The sequence below is a fragment of the Acomys minous genome (genome assembly GCF_964271855.1).
Source record: "Acomys minous genome assembly, chromosome: 19".
NCBI lineage: Eukaryota > Metazoa > Chordata > Mammalia > Rodentia > Muridae > Acomys > Acomys minous.
In genome coordinates, this window is record NC_140499.1 from 57,630,912 (window position 1) to 57,645,267 (window position 14,356).

The 14,356-nt window shown below is 48.7% G+C and overlaps 1 long non-coding RNA gene across 1 annotated transcript in view; it reads left to right on the forward strand.

Annotated features, from left to right (window-relative positions):
* The window catches only part of LOC311590094, a 39,604-nt gene extending 25,527 nt beyond the window's left edge, over positions 1-14,077 (forward strand). Inside the window, exons 2-4 of the long non-coding RNA XR_014776765.1 lie at positions 8,401-8,466; positions 8,671-8,968; positions 13,215-14,077. This is a non-coding gene — a long non-coding RNA (uncharacterized lncRNA). The remainder of the gene's footprint in view (positions 1-8,400; positions 8,467-8,670; positions 8,969-13,214) is intronic.
* Positions 14,078-14,356: the final 279 nt, after the last annotated feature.

The following is a 14,356-nucleotide window of genomic DNA, read 5'->3' on the forward strand; positions in this document are numbered from 1 at the left end:
ATCTGAGCTGCTTCAGGGCTTGATAGAGCTGGTTGGCATGGTGCCCACATGATGATGCAGTGACTGTGGACGTGGGCTTCATGAAGTTGCTGGGGTGACCGTAACAAAGATCCTCGCTTCAACCGCAGAGCTGTATGTTTCCTCCCTGTTGTGAAGGGTGATAAGGTCCAAGGTAAAGATATTGGCTGTTAGAGATGCTGGCTGTTCCTCCTGAGGCTTCTTTGTTTGCCTTATACATGGCCATTTCCCCCCTTACACACTATCTTCCCTCCTTCTGGGTCAGCTTCTTACAAGGACGGAAGTCAGCTTGCAGCCCACCCAATGACCACATCCAACCTGAGTTCTATAAAGAACCTGTCTGCAAGTGCGTCTGCAATCTGAGGTCCTGGGGTTGGCAATAAATAAGTGGGGACCAATTCACTCCCCCCCAAAAGTGCTTCAGGGATGTCTCAGATCCCAATTTTGACTCTGCCTCTGAGTAGCGACCTTTGGGAGGACTGAGGGTTGGGGATTTGGGTTCCCAGGATCGGAAAATAATTCAGGCTTGCCTGAGCATCAAGGGAATTGGATGGGGTAATATGGAAAGCACATGGAATGACGAGAGGCCATAGAACAGTAACTTTGACACGTTTGGCGTGGAGGGGGGGCGCCCAGAAACTCCTCTGTGGTGGAGAACACTAATCAAGGTGGCTAGGATGAGAACCTCAGGTGCCCCCCTCCCCCGCCCCATCCCCGTCCTTGGGGTGGGGACACTAGCCCTTATGTTAATATCATATATGATCCAGACCCTTGGCTCCCATTCACAGGCGCTCTCCTACTTCTATCTGGAGTTTTTCGCCTCTTTTTATCAGACAAGAGCAGAGGTTTCTGCCCACAGATTTTTGCTGCTATACTCATTCTCCTTGTCCTCTCAGTGAACATTGGTCTCCGTCTGCCCAGGAAGGTCACTCGTCTTGTGTCGCTATGAAAAAACCGGAGTGAACAGCTTTCTGGTGTGCTCAGTTTATTAATGTCTTCTTTGTGATTTGTGCTGGCTGTAAATATTATATCCATTATAAATAATGATTCGGCCTGCCATTCTTTCTCTGGTCCTTGGTTACCTGGCCTATAAAACCAGAGGGCTGGATTAAATGAGTATTAAGGTCTCTGCAGCTTTAACTCTGATGGATTCCATGAAGATTAAGCTCCCGTGGGTAGACAGTGTGTGGGGCTCGCCAGAGTGAGGTATCCCCAAGAACTTGGAAATGAGGACTATGATTTCCCTTGGAGAGAAACATTATAAAGCCAGCCAACACTAGATCAAAGAAGATCTATTCAAACTCTCCTTAAACGGACAGGATAGATTTCAGACCAGAGCTGTCTGGGCCTGACAATCTAAAAATTCCTAGGGGCAGAGTGCCCTGTCAGATAAGAGAAGCACCATAGAGGCAGGAAGAGGACAGTGGGGGAAGGTGTCTAGAGCTGGCTATGACAAGACTGGGGTATTAATGGGCCTGGGGTCCTTTCCCAGCTGTGCCTCTGTTACAGACTGGCAGTAGGCTGTCGTGACTGGATGCCCGAAGGCACAGATGAGACACTGTATTTAAACAGTCAGTCCCTCTAGCATGGACATCAACCCAACAGGAGGGCCTTCTGCTGCAGCTGGAGAGGGAATCCAGGGTGACGCAGTGTAGCCAACAGTTACCTTCTATTGTCTGAGAAAAGGGCGTGGTCTCCAGCATGGGGCGCTCTTTGTAAACCCAGTGGGAAGTTCAGGGTAGAGGCTACCAGCTATCAGTTCCCAAGCAGCTCAGAACATTCTAATGTTTCAATAACTGGACACTTTTATGTCATTTGGTTCAACACCCCCCCCCCCCCCGCATTCCAGCTCACTCAAACACTTCTGGTTTGAGTGCAGTCTCCCATATGTGTCTGTAGCCTGGCTGTGGCCTGGGAGGGAGGCTGGGACATCCATGAAGGACACAGAGGCAAGAAGGGGGGTGACAGGAAGATGACTGCCCTTTAAGGGCCAGCAGAGCTTCTGTCTCCAGTCTCTTGGGAACCTGCTCAGAGTGATCCGTGTGTGTGTGTGTGTGTGTGTGTGTGTGTGTGTGTGTGTGTGTGTGTGCACTGCAGTGAAAGAAATGCAATGTGGCCTTGCTGGCCAAGTCAAGTGCTTCGGTTAAAAGAAAGAAGCCCTCAACGCGCTCACAAAAATATTTCTTGGAAGCAGCCAGCCAGTCTTTCATTCAAACTTAGAGTCTGTGGTGCAAGGGAGTCTTCAGTAGTTTTCCACAGGCTCACTGGCTGCATCTCCACAGAATGTGGAATTTCAACTATAGGCAGGACAGCATGATACAGCGATTTCTCTCTCTCTCTCTCTCTCTCTCTCTCTCTCTCTCTCTCTCTCTCCCCCTTCCCTCTTTTCCCCTCACTTTCTCTCCCCCTCAATATGCATAGTTATTTGTCTGTCAGGCAGATCTGCTTGAGTAGCTAATAGGTTCTTCAGTCATATTATGTTTAAAACAGTGCCTTTCTCTGAACCTGTCCCCTCCAATGTTCCCTTGTCTATCAGGCCTAACCTGAAATCACTTTATGCCCAGGTCCCCTCTCCTCAGACCCCTGCTTCCACCTGTAGCGTCGAGGCTCTAAGATCACAAAGAGCACTTTCAGGTCAAAGCAGGTGACAGAGGTGGTTTAGCACACACAAATCTTGGTCTCTTCTAGTCTTTTTCAGTTCCTTCCACACCCACAATCCTCCCTGGTTTCATGATCCTCTCTGGTTTCGTATATAATTTTGGAGGAAGCGGGCGAACAAGGCTATTTGTAAGCTCCGGATCTCCAGCCCTTAGCCTGGGAAAACACAGGCAGGCCGGGGTCTGATGGGCCCAGGAAAGCTTCATTTTGAACCTAGGAGGGAAACAAGCATAGAGCGTCAGTAGACCCCAATCAGGTGATGCCTCTGGCCCCAGGAAAGAAACAATACCAGCAGGCGACAGGCTCTGGGTTGTCCTGAACTGGAGCTTGCTATGAGTCCCTGCAGCTTGGCTCCCATTCTTTCCATAAGGCACCCTGGACAAATGCCACAGCTGGGTCTAAGGAAGAGGTTTCCAATGATCCAGTCCTTTGATTATCCTTAACCCTGTCTCAAAGCCAAAGGGGACGGCTTTGGGATGATTGGATATGTGGGTAGCATTCTTGGCTAGCTCCTTACATCTCTCTAAGGAGTTTGGGCTCAGCCTTTGATGCTGATGCTGATGCTGTCCATGGGCAGGAAGGTAAGGCCATGCACGAAGGGCACAGAGGCAAAAGTCAATGGAGTGCATCTGAGTCTCCACAGTGGCACCACCTGGATGCCTCAGCAATTGGGTACCGGTGAGGGTAATCAAGAGCAAACGTTGATGGAGAAACAGATATGGCCTCTTCTCATCCATGGATGCATCATTTTTGTAGCATACACCCCACCCCATTGTCTCACAGAATAAAACCAATACCACACTTTTTGTCCTTGTCAGGGAACGAAACGGGCTCCAGGGCTCTATCCTGGGTCCTGTCATTTATTTAGTGGGTGACTTAGCTATCTTAGCCAAGTTCTCTTCACCTTTAAATTTTTTTAAAAATTAAAATAACAATGTCCCATGATTTATAACTCCTGTTTGTTAATGCCCATTGTAGTTCAGGCCAGTCCCAGGATCTAAAGCGCCAAGCAATTAAACAAAATGTGTGCATTTCTTATGGGAGGAATTTCCCCTTGCTGAGAATTCAGTCAAGCAGAGATATCAGGAGAAAGCTTTTGTTTGTTTGTTTGTTTTATTTTCAAGACAGGGTTTCTCTGTGTAGCCTTGGCTGTTCTGGACTCACTTCGTAGACCAGGCTGGCCTCGAACTCACAGAGATTCACCTGCCTCTGCCCCTCCTAGTGCTGGCATCACAGATGTGCGCCACCACGCTGGCTAAGTCTTTCTTTCTCTATTAGCACGTGGCATGGCTCAGCTAATGCTTATGAGAACCAGCCCTCCAACCAGAAGTATTTCACTGCTTACATAGGGTAGGAAGTATGGCCACAATCTTATCTATGTGACTATTCCAGAGCGGTCTTTTCATCCCCGTCCCCAAAGAGATTTTTCTCTGGAACTAAGCAAATTTCACAGAAGGAAAAAAATCGCACATTTTCCATGAGGAGGACAGTTTCATCTTTGGCAAACAGAACCTAACAGTGGTTCATATCTGCTAAGCTTCAGTCAGGTCATCTTTCCCTCACTTTACAGCTGAGGCAAGGAAGGGCCAGCTTTAAAACTACGTGATGCTCCTGTGACTAAGCCATTGCCTCTAAATGCAAGCCTACCTTCTCTGGGAGGCTCTGCCCGTAGTGAGTGCCAAGCCGAGCCTAGTAGACCATAAGAACATGATGGGTTTGCTTCCTCTAGGGCCTGAGGCGTCTCGCTGTACTTCCGATCTCTGTGAGCAACACAGGAGCTTGGTGCATCCACTGGAGCAGAGCCCGCACCCACTGGGTAGTTTCTCTAGCACTCCAGAAACAGCTTCTGTGTGTCCCTTGGGAGACTCCAGTCCTAGCTGAACATTGTCCCCTTAGAGGTCTGAGCCGGCGCCATGGGCTTTACAATGTCCCCCTTTTGCCTTCTTAGGGGCAGCTGCCATCTGAAGCAGAGGCCTTCATGCTGTCTTGGGATTCTTGCTCTTGTTCCCCTTAAACTTTGTCTTTATTCAAAATCCCTTTGGGAGGTGTGCGTGCCGTGATCCCTGCCTGCTGCCTGGACCCTGCCTCACAGCACCTGTGGTTACACAGCTGAGCAAATGGCAGAACTGGACTCTGACACTGGCCCAGATGGTTCTCCTGCCTTAGTTTCATCCACTAATGGCATCTGCCTCCTTCAGATTAGTGGGAGTGGGGCTACCTCTGATCCCCAGGGCCCCTCAAGAGGCCTGGCTCCCTGTTTTTCAGGAAAGAGAAGAAAGACAGGGTGGCCGTACTCCATGGAGGCTCACTTGCTGAAGATCTTAACTGCTTGCAGTGGTACCTTGCCTGCCCATGACCCTGGGCAGTTGGTGGCAGAGTCCACTCAGAGCCTAGTCTACAACTAGTATTTGGATCAGGCAAAGAGCTCCTGGGCTCAGGTCAGGTGGTGTTCCCCCTTGTGTCCAGGGGATAAGCCACTCCCCTACCCCCATGGCAGCAGATTCCTCACAGGACTGTGTTATAGCCATAAAAATATCAAGTAAATCGCCAAGGGCTTCTCACCAGAGAGAAACAAATTACTACCCTCCCCCTGGCCTTTAGGTTGGACCTCCAGCTGCCATCTTGGAACCATGAGATGACAATTTCAAATATTCAAAGTCCAGAGCTCAGGGCAGCAGAGAGACAAAAATGTCAGAATTCTTCATGGCATTCCACAGGCCTAGTGTTGGCTGTTTGTAATGAAAATGTTCCCACTGGGCACAAAGCAGCCATTCCCAAGGAAACAGAAACACCGTGCTTACTTAGCACCTGCCAACCCTGTGTCTGCTGCCATTGCAGGCCGTCTCCCAGGAGAGCGGACCCCGCCCTGACAGCTGGGGCCCATGTCTGCTCTGCGGTAGGGCTCCTAGGCCTCTGCAGGCACAGGCGTAGGCGCAGGCACACCGTTGTCTGAGGCAGACCTTCAGCAGCCTCTGGAGGGGAGGGTGTATAAATACGAGGCTTTGTGTTTTATAGGCTAGTCAATATTTATTCAGCCTGATGGAGCAATGTACAGGAAAGAGTAGAGAGATCATAAAATGTGTCCAGTACTAAGGCTTGAGGTCATGTGGCCTAAGAAGTTTCTCCCTGCTCTGCTTTCAAGGCCACACTCAGCAGAGCCAAGAGTGAAAGACTTGGGGAGGAGAGACTAGAGCTGGCCAGCGAGGATAAGGTTAAAGCCAACCCAGCACGTGTAGACACTCACAGGTCTCTGGGCATCTTCTTGGCAGTTTTGGTCACAGATGGTTTGTCTCAAAGGCAGGGCAAGAACCAGTGCCCCTTTGTCTCTTCCTGTAGGCAATCTCATGGCAGAGTCCACAGTTATAAAGGCAGCAACTGTGGGGGTTCTGTCAAGTCTTTAGAGGTTCATGGGTGATGTGTGTTCTTGTCTAACCGGGCGTGTGCATGCACGTGATGGAAGGCGCATTTCCTCAGGTGCCTGGCTTCTCTTTCATCCCATGCTGTTCCATGCAGTGTGTTTCCTCTGCTCTGTGGATTTTTGTCTCTCAGTGTCTGAGCCTCTCATCTGGGCTGCCGTGTTCCTTCTAATCTCCCGGTTTTTCCTCTCCCTCTTACTCTGTGTCTCAGTCTCCATAGATGACTCTAAGGAAATATTTGAAACTGAGTGGCTGAGATTTGCTCTGTGTGCTGAGGAGGCCTGGGTCTAGGTACCACAGAGCCCAGGTTTGGCAAGGGTCCTTTTCCTGTCAGAGGGAACCTCCTGACTGTCTCCTGCCCCATACTAGGGTAGCTAGATCTCTGAGTCCCTTTTTTAAGGGCATCAATACCATTCATGAGGACTCTACTTCTGAGATTTAAGAATTCCTCCAGGGTCAGGCATTGTGGCACACGCCTCTAATGCCGGCACTTGGGAGGCAGAAGCAGGCGGATCTCTGTGAGTTCAAGACCAGCCTGGTCTACAAAGCAAGTCCAGGACTGCTAGGATTTGTTACACAGAGAAATGCTGTCACAAAACCCCTCCCTCTCCAAACAAGCAAACAAATACCCAGAACAACAACAAAAAAAACCTTTTTCCTCAAGGGCTGCATTCCCGTTGGGAATTGCCATTTGACGTGGGTAGTAGAAAGACTCCAAATTGTGGTACGCAGTCTTTTTTGTTTGTTTATTTGTTTGTTTGTTTTTTGAGACAGGGTTTCTCTGTGTAGCCTTGGCTGTCCTGGACTCCCTTTGTAGACTAGGCTGGCCTCGAACTCACAGTGATCTGCCTGCCTCTGCCTCCCAAGTGCTGGGATTACAGGAGTGCGCCGCCACCACCCAGCTGTAGTACGCAGTCTTAATATAGCAGTTTACTGTTTTCTTTGGTCAGGTTGGGCAATTTTTCCCCCCAAAAACTTTCAGAGCTCGGCCAGGACTTTTGGATCGGCTCTGAACCTGCTGCCTGATACTTAGAGCCCCTCCCCCATCATTTCCAAGCTGACCTTGATTTCTCTCCTTACAGGCGCACGGTGGTGTGCTAACCTAAGCAAATCCATCAAAGCTCAGCTTAAACGTCTCCTCCCTTTCTTTTAATCTCTGCGCGTCCTTATTGCTTTCCTTGATAAGAGAGAGAGCTTCCCTGCCTTAGGGTCACTGTAGCCATTTATAGTCACTGCACTGCAATCATTAGAATTCTCTGTTCTCTCTCTCTCTCTCTCTCTCTCTCTCTCTCTCTCTCTCTCTCTCTCTCTCTGTGTGTGTGTGTTCACCTTTCTCTTATATAATAGATCAACGATTCTCAACCAGGGCAGGACTCATTTGGCACTCTTTGCAGAAATTCTTGGTTGCCACTGACATTGTAGGTGGAGGTCAAGGATGCTGCTATCAATATCTCATAATGCACAGGACAGCCCCTCAGTGCAAAGAAATAGCCAATCCCAAACAGCAATGATCCAAGGTCAAGGCATCCTGGATCAGTTCTTAAGCTTAGAGGATAAAAAAAACAACAACAACAACAAAAAAACCAGGATGATTCCTGTTCTTTCTATTCTGCGCAGGGTAGGGCTTTGAGACGGCGTCTTCGTCAATCATTCCGAATGAATGACTGGACAGTAAACATCTACATACCTTGCTTTAAGCCTGCAGATGGATGCCTGTTGCCTCAAGTGATGTCTCATTGGCTTTACTGCTTACACTTCCCACTAGCCATCATGCGTGGTAACCCTTCATCATTGGTACCCTCTGAGGCTCTCTTGCATTGTTAAACCCCATAAGGCAAAGTCCTCACTCATGGTGCCCGGGATGCTCAGGAAACCCTTCACTGAGGCAAGTTTTAGCATATTGCATCTTTTGTCTTTATAGAGGGTCAACAAAAGCAGCCCTCTGTTGCCGTTGCCGTGTCTCTGACCCTTTTGTGGAATTCCAGTTAGCAATATTCCATGCACTCATGACACTACAAGGTGACCTAAACATCATCCCTCATTTTGATGAGTACAACAGCTTCTTGCTCTTTAGCTAAGGACCCACAGGATGAATTCCTACCTAGGTTTAATTCCAGGAAAACATTTTGTCTCTAGAGATGAATATGTATTCTTTATGCTGTCAGAAAACACAAATCTATGCAATCCAATATGTTTCTCTTTTTCGGTTTAGCTGCCAGGAAAGTTAAGAGACCAAATGAAACGGCCAAGTGTGAGGATCTGTTTCATTCAGGTGTCTGAAACTATCTATTTCTTTTGCTTTCATCAGCAAGAGTGTTATCCTTAGATGCCTCTCTCCTGCGTTCACCTTTAAGCTGCCTCAAGTCTTCTGGAAGTAAGTAGGATACAAATCTTAACAAAAAACAACCCCACCTCCCAATCTTGCTGATGTCTCAGGCATCTTCTCCCGTGGGCATGGGGGAGGGGGGTGGGGAGAGGGGCGGGGCAAGGTTCTGGATGGAGGTGACCTGGCCTGGGACTCTGGCTCTGTCGTTTGTCATCTGTGTGACCTTGGCTGTTTCTTAACCTCTCGTTATAGCTGTGTCACAGGGTTGTTGAAAGGATCAAATGAGAGATGGTACAGCAGTGGGGCAGGCACCTTTTTGTCAGCGATAGAAGAAAGATGCTTCCCATTCCAGCACCAGCCTCGTCTCCGACGTCCACAGCTTGCTGTCTGTCCTGGCCGATGCCTTCAGCAACCACTTTTGTGTAATGGTAGCAAAATTTTCACTTCAAGGGGGATTCTTACAGCCCTCGATTGCCTTCCCCTCCCTCTAGAGGTAGTGCAACCCATCTGAAGCTGCCACTCTCTTCTTCCTCTGATTTTAATTGCCTAGGTAAGCTACATAAACAACAGCAAAACATTCCACTTTGTGGGGTAGCAGCAGCAGCCTCGGATTGGGCTGCTACAATTGCTATTTTCAGAGCCTGGCACTGGGGTGGCTCCTGCCACTTCCTCTGTAGTTGGCCTTGAGGTTTTCCATTGTAAATCTAGAGAATATGGACAAGGAGCCAACTTGCTTCCCCCCCCCCCTCAAGGATGGGATGGATTTAGAAACCAATGAAGGACTTGGAATGTTCTATATCTTTATCGCGAAATTGTTTGCTTTCATTCAGAAGTCATGATGAGCCTTGACAGAAAGTAAGAAGACAGTGTTAGTTGCAAAGAATCTCAAGAATTTCAGAGTAGCTCAAGTCCCTCATTTTCTTGAGAGGAAGATGGGAGAACTGAGGCTCACAGGGACACCTGGCTTCTCCATCAATTAGAACATCTGGTGGTCCAAGGCTGGCTCCAGTGCTCACTGGATTGGGCTCTTTATCTGCTAGCTAGGTTACTAAAATAGGGACCCTAAACCCAGAGATAGTGGCATCCTTGTGAATGTCCGTGTGTGTGTGTGTGTGTGTGTGTGTGTGTGTGTGTGTGTGTGTGTGCACATGCATGCATGTTTGTATGTATAGGATGTACACATGCACTGTGGCTATGGATTTGTGCTTGCCACGGTCACACCTGCAGAGGCAGAGGATGATGTCTCGGGTGTGCTGGCCCTCACCTTCCTCCCTTTCTTGTTTTGTTGCATTTGTCAGGTCAGCTGGCTAGAAGCTTCTAGTTTCCCTTGTGTTCCCCTCCTACGTCCCCACAGAAGTGCCAGGACTACGGACGTTCTTGTTACCACACCCAGCATTTGTACGGAAAGAGAGGTTTGAACTCAGATCCTCATACTTGCGAAGGAAGCATTTTCCCTCACTAAACTACACCCCCTGCCCCAACAGTGACATTTATCTAGTAGAGAAGAAGGTTAGGGCTAAAGTTGGTAAACATATTAGAACTGTACTGTCCAGTTAGGTCACTACCACCTACATGAGGCTCTGTAAATTGAAAATCTAGTTGGATGGAAATACGATTTACTAGCCACCTTCCAAAGGCTCAGCAGTCACCTGCAGCAAGTGGTGGGTGTACGGACAGCTCAGAGGTGGGGTGCTTTACTTTGTTGTTCTAGAACCTGTGTGAAGACTGAGGCAAAATAAAGGCATGCCTTCAGGCCAGTCATTCCTTACAACCCAAGGAAGTGTTCTTTGTAGGGGGCGGACATTTGTCTGGGGTTCCATCGGGTGGCCTGCCACAGCTCTGCTAGTCTGGTGTGTGCCCAGCTTGCCTTCCAAACCTCTCATACAATTATAGAGAGCTGGTTCCCACGGGCAGCAGGAGGCCTGGGCAGAACATGTGTAGACCCCGGGGGTTGTGATTCAGATATAGGACGGAGTCTGGTAACCTTAAACTCACTGAAGAAGACAATGCTGCCCTGGAAGCAAGTAGCACCTTCCTTTCTTCATAGCAAAGTATCCAGGACTTACTTCCTGGAGGGGCAATGTGGAGAGCCACAGATAGCAGCGCCCCCTGCTGCTTCCCCGGCACAATGCGCCCCTTTTGCGCATGGCGCAGTGAGCAAGCCCCTTATGCGCATGCCTGAAGGCATAGCGTGAGGTGGCGTGATCCGAACGCACCAACCAAGAGCAACAACGTGGCAGTCTCTGATAGGATCAGGCACACTATAAAGGTTCTGTGGGAGCTTTTCCCGGGGTCGCTCCGGTAGTCCAGGATCCTGAATAAACTGAGGCAAGAAGAGTTCCCGGTGTTGGTGTCTTTCCTGGTGGTTGGGGGCGGCATCGACAGGGCAAGGGGTCACTGGAAGACCAGACTAGCTATGTATTTGCCTGTTTGAATACTGCCTGGGAAAAATGGATGTGCACAAATGGCGTTAGGTGCTAAGGCAGTGCTGAAGTTGCCAGGGGATTTCTGCCTGATATATCTTGGATCATACAAATCTACAAGGTGTTCTCATGGTAACTCTCCCAGCCCCTGGATCCAGAGTCCCCTAGCTGACCTTGACTTTAATCCTTCGTTCCCTGCTTCTCGGGAGCCGCTGGCTCAGGGACAGCTCCTTCGCTCAAGCACCCATGTGGTACCTTTGAAGCTTACAACAACCTTTTTTTTCCTGGTCCCAAAATAGTTCCTCTGAGATTACCCTTGATGCCCAGGCTGCTATTATCCCAGGTTCCTGGCTCTGTTCCCCTCATTCAGATAAGCCTGGCACACGGAAGGTTATATCTGTCTTTTGCCTCTGACTTCACACTTTCCCCCACTATATTTTTAATAATATCATCACCGTCATCACCCACTGAGTTCTTACCAAGCTCCAGAAACTGCAGAGCGCTTTACAGGAGCTACCTAGAACCAACCTATTTCAGTCCACAGCCGCCATCTTGATCCAAACCGCCACTGCCTCTCACCGCGACCATCGCAAAGGCGGCCTGACAGGTCTTTTTTTTGTGCTCTGTCTCTTTTCTTCTGTTTTCCACCAGTGAGGCCAGAAAGATTCTATTAAGATGTGAAATAGGTCATGTTCCTCCCCCTGCCTCAGCATCCTCGATTCTGACTCAGTAAAAAAGACAAGCTTTTATAGCAGGCTTTGATGCTCTGTGCATTCGGCTCTGCCTGCTGACATCATGGTAAGTCCACATTTCTTACCGAACTCCCCTACACTCTCTTTACTGCAACTCAGCCACACGGAATCTGAGGGCCTCTGCCCTTGTGCCTGTGTGTGTGTGTGTGTGTGTGTGTGTGTGTGTGTGTGCGTGCGCCCGCGCGCGTGAGCGTGCTATGCATGCATGTGCACATGTGAATGCATGAGGTGGCTAGAGGTAGACATTGGCTGTCTTCCTTTGTCACCCTTATTTTTCTGAGACAAGGTCCCTTACTGAACTTGGAGTGTTCCATTTCAGCTAGGCTGGGCAGCCAGTGAGCCGCCGGACTTACCTGATCCCACCTCCAGCTTTAGAGTCACATCCCACACCTGGCTTTTACATGTGTACTGGGGATTTGAACTCAGGTCTTCATGCTTGCACGCTGGGTGCTTTACCCACTGAGCTACTGCTCCAGTCCTGCACTTGCATTTTCCCTGCCAGATGTCTGTATGGCTGGCTCCTCTGCCCCCTCAAGTCTGTCTGACTCAGTAGCTGTTTCTCCCGAGACTTCTTTCGGTTACCTCATTTTAAAATATACCAATGCACACACAGTTGTCCACAGAGTAGCAGCAACACACAGTGTGCCCACAGAGCAGCATTAACATGTTATATACTTCACTTAATCATTCCGCTTTAGATTTATTTATGCGTGTGAGTGTTTTGCCTGCATGTATGTCTGTGCACCACATGCGTGTGTGGTGTCCTCGGGGGCCTGAAGAGACATCAGATGGCCTGGAACTCTTGTTACAGACAGTTGTGATCTGCCATGCGGGTGCTGGGACTCCAACTTAGGTCCCCTGCAAGAGCAACAGGCTCTCTTAACCACTGAGCCAGCTCTCCAACTCTTATTTGTTAACTGACATTCTTTGCTAACTAAAACTCCTAGCTGTACGAGAACAGGGACTTTATTTGTCTGATCTGCGTGAAACACAGTGCCTTGCACAGGAGGAGTTCAATACACATTTTCGGGGGAGCTAGGGCCAAATGAATGATTCTCCCTGATCCTTGGATCATAGGTGATTCCTATATTATAAGTAGGAAAAATGATGTTTAAGGGTAAGCACTGTTGCCTGAGATCACACAGTGGTTCTCAGATCTCCCCGTATGTCACCCAACACATGCTCCCATTGGTGGCAATAGCATTCTCTGGAGAGTCTCCCGGGCCCATCATTTGCCACATGTCCCACAGCTTACTGGTGTCATCAGGTGCTTCCAAGCATGCCAGCTTCCGTCAAAGCACATTCAAGCGACTCTCAATGTTCTTGGATGCTTCTAGCATTTCTAGAAGGAACAGTGTCTCCTTCCCATGAACGCTATAGAACATCAGAAAAAAAGATTCTCTAAAGCCCCGGAAGTAGCCACTGCAGACTTAGGGAGGGTAGGCGGGTGCTATAATATGAATCAGCAACGCTGCTGCAGGCTCACCCTGTTCATCTGGAGGGTGTGGAACTTTTGGGAGGTGGGGCCTGCCGGGTGGGAACAGTCCAGTAGAGGCCTTTGAAAGTCACGTGCTCTTCCTGTTTCTGACTCCCACTGTTGTCTGTTTTCTGGTGTGAACAGGCACTGCCTCAAACCCTGGCAGTCACAGAAGCTGCTCCGCCGTGCCTTCTCTGCCAGGATGGACCGAGATGCCCTGAACCTGAGAGCCCAAACCAAACCTTGCTCTTGTAAACTGTCTCTGTTGGGGAGTTTTGCCCACAGCATGACGACAGTCATAATACGTGGATAAGAAACTGCTCAACTGCTCTGCCAGATGAAATTAGAATGGACAATTACATCTTTCGCTTTGACTTAGAAGAATGGAGAAGATGCTAACAAAGAAAGACTGGGCTTCTGGTGTGTCTTTACGTGTCGTAGTTAGAAGGCAGCTGTGTCTGCATGTGAGTGGAGGTCAAAAGCTGACCGCAGTGTCTTCCTCTGTTGCTCCGCCCCTTCCTCATCTTCTGTATTGAGGCAGGATGGCTGGTTGAACTCAGAGCTTGTCGATTCAGCTAGTTGGGCTAGTGAGCTTGCTGAGGGATCACATCTCGGCCTCCTGTGTCCGGGGATTTCAGGCCGACTGCTGCACATGCCCAGCGTTTTATGTGCATGATAGACTTCCCAACTCCGTCCCCTTGTTTGCGGGGCAAGCACTTTAACCCCCGAGCCATCTTCCCAGCCTCACCATTGAAACACTTTTTAATATTAACGTTAGTGTGTTTATTACACTTGTTTCACCTTCTAACCCAGCGTTAGTGTTTCCGTGATGAACGATATTTATGCAAACATCAAATGTTTCAAATGATGCTTCAGAACATAGTAATGAATATCTCCAACAATAATAACAAGCTATCGTGTGTCTCCTGTTATGATGAGCTATTCAATAAGTCTGACCATGCTTTTAAAAATAATTGTTTTATTTTTTGAGATTATAATTACATTATTTTCCCTTCCCTTTTTTCCCTCCGAACACTCCCATATATCCATCCTTGCTCTCTTTCAAATTCATGACCTCGTTTTCATTAATTGTTATTACATATACATACATACATACATACATACATACATACATACACACACATACACACAAACACACATATTCCTAAACAGAAGCACAACTGCTTAGTCTGTGTAATGTTGCATGTATGCACACTTTCAGGGCTGAGCATTTGCCATTGGATGCCCAGTTGGTTGCTCTGCTGTGGGGAAGATGACTTCTTCTG